Raw genomic sequence first — 7,016 nt, forward strand, 5'->3', positions numbered from 1 at the left:
TTTTTTCATTACTTTCTCTTTGGCTCACTGACACCTTCATATGGTACAAAATTTTAAAGACACAAAAAGATAACAGTAATATCTTTCTCTTGTCTCTGACCCCTACTATCCAGATTCTAGAAGCAACCACCAACACCAGGGATGTTCTAGGCATAGACAGCAAACATGCGTGCGCATGCACTTGCACACACACACACACACACACACACACACACACACACACACTTTCTGTTTTAAGCCAATGCACTTTGCTTCTTCATTTAATAAAACTTGGAGATTGTACCGTACAAGGACCTAAAAGTTGCTTCATTTTCTGTAACAGCTGCATCACTTTCCATTGGATGCATAATCCATAATCTATTTATCTAATCTCCTATAGAGATTTCTAGTATATTTTATTATAAATAATGTTGCAATAAGTATGTACATATATAATCTTTTATATCTGTTAAGATAAACACCTAGAAATTCCATCATTGGATCAAGGGTAGGCGCATTTAAAATTTTTGTATATGTGGCCAATTACTCTTCATGTAGGCATTGCTAATTTATATTCCCACTAATAATGTAAAGGAGTGTCAGTTTTCCCACACACTCAGCCCACATAGGTTATTTTAAATTGTATGACTTTTTCTTAGCTACATAATAATCTCAGTTTATTCAATACTCCATCTCTAGCCATATGTCCTCATGAAAAAATGTTTTGTCTCTTCTACTTTCTCCCCGGGGAATCTTTGCAACCCACCTGTGGCATCCAGGCTGACTATTATTCATAGCCCCAGAGCTGCAAGCTTCTCTCTCTCTCTGTGCTTGTGAGGGTCTCCTCCACAATGCACCAGGACCTGCATTGTCTGGGTTAGACTGCAAAGGGTGGAGCAAGTGGCTTGGGTCAAGGTGGGATGGACTCTCATCCCCACCCAGAGTCTGAAGCACCTGCCAAGGGAGATAGTCAATGTCCTTCCCCAAATCTATGTTCCTAATGAGTTAGCCAGATGTCACTGACTAAGTCAGAGCATGTTTACACATGGGATTACCAAACCCCAGAAATATAAATAACCCACTGCATATATCAACACGAATAGATCTATTAGGGATATATGCCAGGCATAAAAGCAAGTCACAGAAAATACATGCAGCATAATACCGTGTCTATTTAGTACCAAGTGATGTAGTATTTGTTAATGCACACATGCATGGTAAAACTATTCACCTTGTAAGACAATGATAAATACATAATTAAAAATTGTGGCGTCTTGGAGCCAAGGGAGGAGGCAGAGCGATCTGGTCAGGGAGAGGCACACAGGAGCTTCCACACCCTGTGCGATGTTCTGTTGCTTATGCTGTGTGGTGGGTTCCTGGGTGTTTATATTATTGCTCTCCTTAGAAATTCTACACTACTCATCTTCTTTTGATTATGTAACTATTCCATCACAATTTTAATGGGAAGCTACAGAAGTATGAACTAGAAAGATGGTCATGATAAATAAGATGGTCACATTAAGTAAGGAAAACAGGTGACAAAACAGTGTGTACATTATGATCTTTCCTCAAACAGAACACATACACACATACACACAATACTAAAATTCTAGATAGACATGGATCAAAATGATAATAATGGGTGTCTGGATTGTGAGATTATAATTTTTTAAACTTTTCTTACTTTTTTGATACATAAGTTTCACTTTTTGAACAATGGATTTTTTTCTTTTGTAATAAGAATGTATTTTGAAATATTTGAAATTTAATAGAATGTACTAAGTGCCTCTACCAAGTAGTTAATAATAGCTAGCACTGTTGAGCTTACTCTAGGCAAGGTTCTGTGTCAAGGGTGCTACCAGCATCTTCTTATTTGATCCTCATGGAAAGCCTGTGTAATTGGCAATATAATCTCCATTCCACAGAGGAGAAACCAGAAGGCCTGAGAGGTTAAGTAACTCACTCATAGTCACATGGATAGTCAGTGGCAGAGCTAGAACTCAACCCAGTCGTCTTCCAGTCATGCACATGCCTCTAGCCAAGCTGCCCAGCTACGCTCACTGGCCTAGGGAAGCTCAAAGGAGCTGTACAGTGTCAGCTAATGTTAGGGACCTGGAATTTCACCTTGCTTATCAAGCTAATAAGCTAGCCTGTTGAATTTTCATGGATGTTGGCAGAAGACAGACTCTTGGGTTAAAGACAAAGGTCTTTAGTAGTTGCAGACAGTAAACCATGAGAATGCCGTTGGTTTGTGTCTGTTCCTCATGTTCCCCAAGTCCCAGTGGGCAACACAGGTGGGCCTAGATCAGCGGTTCTCAACCTGTGGGTCGTGATCCCTTTGGGGGTCGAACGACCCTTTCACAGGGGTCGCCTAAACCATCAGAAAACACATATATAATTACATATTGTTGTTGTGATTAATCACTATGCTTTGATTATGTTCAATTTGTAACAATGAAAATACATCCTGCATATCAGATATTTACATTACAATTCATAACAGTAGCAAAATTACAGTTATGAAGTAGCAATGAAAATAATGTTATAGTTGAGGGTCACCACAACATGAGGAACTGTATTAAAGGGTCGCGGCATTAGGAAGGTTGAGAACCACTGGCCTAGATGAATGTCTGCACACACAGCGGGTGGTGCAAGAAAGGAACCGAAATTGGGTAACTCACTACCTTTATAGCAAGCAGAAGCCAGCCTGCTCTTTGTCTGTGAGGAAGGTTAACCTCATCCCTCAATCTGCTCAGTGCAAACACCGTTCTGAAAAATGTCTCAAGCAGAGATCATTCAGGGCCTTGAATTCTTGACACATCCAACAAGAATGTGCATGGCACATGAAAGATTGCTCCCCAACATATAGTCAAGATTCTTCAAGCTTCAAGTTACAGAGACCCAGCTTACACTTATTTAAACAAACCAAAACAAGGGAGGGTGAAGAAAAATGTATCGGCTCACAAAACTCTCTCTCTTTCTCTCTCTCTATCCCCGTTTCCTCTGTGTTGTCTCCACCCACTGACGGGCACTCTCCTGTGGCCCTAAGAAGGCTGGCTACCTACAGCACCCACCCCAAACAGGGCAGCCTTTTTACAACCGTCCTAACAGAAGTCCTGAAATCAAATCTCAGTGGCTATGTTTGGCCTGGATTGGGTCTTATGTCCATCCTGAACCAATCACTGGCACCAGGTGATACAGTTCTCTGATTGTCCATATCTGGGTCTCATGCCCCCGGCCCGAGTCAGGGGTCAGATCAGTCCCACCCCAATCATGTGGACCAAGAATAGAATTTTCCCCCTCAAAAACCAGAGTGTCCTTAACAGAAAACAATGGAGTGAATACTCAACAGCCAAAATATACATTGTGCCCAGGACTGGATGATCTCTCCAACATCACGTACAGCAAGCAGTAAGCTAGTTGGGCTGATGAGATGGAATGAAAGGTATTCAGGACGATCGAATAGTTCCACAGATCTCAGTGGTACTTCTGCAGAAATGGAGCCCCACTGCTGGGCCTCCCTGTGGCTCCTGACATCTGAGGCAGTAGCAGCTGTAGCAGCTGGACTACACTGAATGCAGTGCACATGGGGACTTGCCAATACAGAATGGGGGAGAAAAGAAAAAGAATGAGGAAACCGTTCTAAGATAATCGGTTTGTAATTGATTTCACGGCCCTCCTCCAGGCTGATGCATCTTTTCTTCTGAGCTCTCCTGAAGTTAAGAACCAGGAATAATGTTCCAATATGATGCTACCCAAGGGAAAAATCAATCTGCAGGGAAATTACCTAAGCACCCAGGGTTGCTTTTGTTAGAACACAATATGTTGCATGAGAAGGGAGAATACTTTTACAGTGGCTTAGGGGTTCTTAGCTAAAGGTAGCAGAATATAAAAGATGGCCTCACTCCCAATATTTGGGCTGAGTAAAAGCTTTTTGGGAGAAGTGACAGTTGTCCCATTTCTCCTTTATAACCATTTCTGCCACTATCATCACATCTTTCCACTTTCAATAAAATTGTTACAACTGTAATAATGGCAGATGAGAGTCACTGACTCAGAGCTCCCCACCTCACAGAAGAGATGAGGTCTAGGAGTGTCACTCACAGGCACAACCCATCCCAACAAAGATGTCATCAATAAAGGGCCATCCAATAGAGGCTGGGCAGAGCATGTATGAGTATGTGAAACACATGTGAGTACAAAGGGAGTACCCCCACATAGTTGTTGATTTGAGCTAAATTCAATAACAGAATAGCCCTGCGCTTACATCTCTGCCGTGTGATGCTATTTCTCTAATTTTTGCCAACGCACTAAGTGAAAACGCAAATATTGTCATTTCAAGAGAATGAACTTTTGTAACCAAAGAGAATGCTGGCTGGAGGAAACCCATCAAGGTCCTCAAAAGCCATTATTGCCTATTCAGCATTCGCCCTCCCTTTTTCCCATCTCACCACCTGAAACCTAATCACAGCATCCATGCCTCTATGCCCAGATCACCAACCTTTATTATCATGGATGCCCTTGCCAAGCTGCAAGCTTCTTTGGAATGTGGCCCTTTCCAAAGAGATGATCATCCTAGGGCTCGGGAGGGCAAGGGCCATATCCTACTTACCTAATGCTGCATAACTAATAAGCCCCTAACTAAGCAGTTTGAAATAGAATTATCTCAAAATTTCTGAGGTTCAGGAATCTAGGTAGATTAGCTGGGTATCTCTGGGGACCCCTTCTAAAGATACAAACAAGATGTCAACCAGGGCTCAGTCATCTAAAAGTCTAAGAGTGGGAGAAGCTAAGCTCCCCTCAACAGCTGTTGGCAGGACACAGGTGCTCACTGGCTGTTGGCTAAAGATAGGTTCCTTTTTACATGGACCTATTCATGGAGCAACTTACCACATGGCAGCTGACTTCCCTGAGAACAAGACAGAGGCAAGATGAAGTCACAATCTTATTGTAACCTAATGTTGGAAATGGCATTCCATCACTTTTGCCACACTCCATATGCTAAAGTGAGTCACGGAGTCTAGCTCATACCCAAAGGGAGAAGGTCCTCAAGGTGGTGAGTACCAGGAGGTGGGGCCTTCTTAAAGGCTTTCTACCGCGAACCACATCTTAGTCCATGAGCATTCCTCACACCTAAAAGAAAGCCAGGCAAATGGTAGGTTCAGTAATACTTGTGGCACCATAATTAATCCAGACCCAAGGACTCACACCAAGTAAGGAAGGATATATACAAGGAATAAATGAACAGCAGTGTGGTGGCTATGAATTTTATTCCACCAATTCAAGCATATCAGAATTTTGAGTGCCTCTGAGGGAAAATGCCCAAGGTCAACTGAGAAGAGGTTTTCTTCCTACTTTCCTACCCCCAGACCAGAAAATGGTCTGAGGGTTGGGTTCCAAGGGAAGAGGTGAGAGTTGGAGAGGTGACAATGAGCAGAAAAGTCAACAGGTTTGAGAGGGCTGTTCTGCACCCAGCTTCAAAGGCAGGGTCTGGGAGCCCATGGGCTGCGGAGAACTTGGAGTAAGCATGTCAAACTCAAAGGCTAACACAGGCCAACTAAATGAGACATGGGGTCTGGCGGGCTGCAAGTCTGACATGCTTGACTTAGAGTAGCTGAAGAACACGGTGGTTCTGCAACTCTCCTCCCCAGCCTTAGCTTTGGGAGGCTGCAAGAGCCTAGGTGGGTTATGTCTGAGCAGGATACCTCACAAGATGGGCCACAGAGAGCCTGGCTGAAAATCTTGTGTTCCATTCTGGCTCAGAAACTTTACAATGTGTCATAATTAAACAGAAAAGTGCATCCCCTAAAGGGCGACATGAACAGGAATCTCAGGAAGTAGGCAGATGACTGAGGAGCAGATGGGGTGAGATCCAACACCTGTGACTTGAAGACCAGGAGATTCCCTCCTCTCTCCCCTGACCTCCATGGCCTTGGCACTAAGTAATCTCTCTTGAATTGAAAAAGTACCCCGGACAAAGGGAAGGTGGATTCCATGGACTGAGATTACATTTTTGCCATCATGGCAGAATGAGGGCTCAAATAAAAATTGAGTTACAGAAAATATTGTAATTATTAAAAGTGTCCTTGAGTGAAGATTTAAAAAATATATGGCAAAAAATGACCTTTCCAAGTAAAGGATAATAAAAAGCTGAACAATTCTCTGGAATATGTAAGCAATCAATGTACTTTATTCTTTTTGTCGATGAATATTTTTGACTAAAAAAAATAACAATTTTTCATTTATTTCCTTTGTTCCAAATGTACTGAAAGGTGGTCACAGTAAGAAAGTTTAGAATGTTCTCATGAGATTTCTGTTTGCTTGTTTTCTATTTTTATAAAGACTGATAATTGGAGGTGTCAAAGAAAAGATGTAGGTATTTTTTGTGGCTGATTTGTTCATGTGAGCATTACTGCCAATTAGCTCAATTGTTAGAACACACTGGGAGCAAGTACTCCAAAGTCAGGTGAGACATTGAGCACGACCAGCTGGGACAGCAGGGGCAGCAGCTCAGTGTGGGACTTCCTTCCCCCACAGGAAAATCAACTCCTTGCAAGCACTGGGTCTACTGTGGGCTAATGGCATTGTTATTTAGTCTCAGTTGCCACTCCTGGCAAAGTTTCCTCCTGTGGCTGAGGCATTCTGCATAGAAAGATGGATCTGCTGTATAAGAAGGACTTTTATGCTAATCAGAGGTTCTCAAGGTGGCAGCCAACACCGCTTTTTTTGCAAAGGGCACAACAGTCCTATAAATACACCATTCATTGACTAAGGACAGAGTATTTAACATTTCTTCACATTATGCTTTATGGTATCTCAAGTCTATAGAGATGTGGTTATGAATTGATAAAATAAAAATGTATGTAAAAGCATTTTTTAATTCATAATGGTTTTTGTCCTTTTGTAATTGGGCAATAAAAGGTTACTATTAATAGAAAAGCACAATTTTTATCCTTTGAGGAATCAACAATAATGTTTTGCATTACAAAGGTATCTTGATCCTCAAAACTGATGTGAGTAACCAGATGACCCATGCT

This window comes from Myotis davidii, unplaced genomic scaffold (assembly GCF_000327345.1).
Source record: "Myotis davidii unplaced genomic scaffold, ASM32734v1 scaffold923, whole genome shotgun sequence".
In the NCBI taxonomy this organism is placed as follows: domain Eukaryota; kingdom Metazoa; phylum Chordata; class Mammalia; order Chiroptera; family Vespertilionidae; genus Myotis; species Myotis davidii.